Below are 280 nucleotides of genomic sequence, written 5' to 3' on the forward strand. Positions count from 1 at the left end.
GAGAAACAAAAAACTGTATATGGATGATTAATTGTAGAAATTAAAATGTAGTGTGGGAATGAAGGCTGATACTCACTAGAAATAGCGAACCATGCATGGATATCAACAGTCAGCACCGATTGGATCAACCAATGAGGAGTCGATATGTGGGTGAGTGGAACAAGCCAATGACGTAGGACCAATAAATCTTTTTCTACCTTAAGAACTATGTAAGTCTTGACTTCCTTAATAGGGATACGTAGGATCAATGTCAATCTTCTCAGACACAATAATAAAAATA

Source organism: Lupinus angustifolius, unplaced genomic scaffold, assembly GCF_001865875.1.
Source record: "Lupinus angustifolius cultivar Tanjil unplaced genomic scaffold, LupAngTanjil_v1.0 Scaffold_332, whole genome shotgun sequence".
NCBI lineage: Eukaryota > Viridiplantae > Streptophyta > Magnoliopsida > Fabales > Fabaceae > Lupinus > Lupinus angustifolius.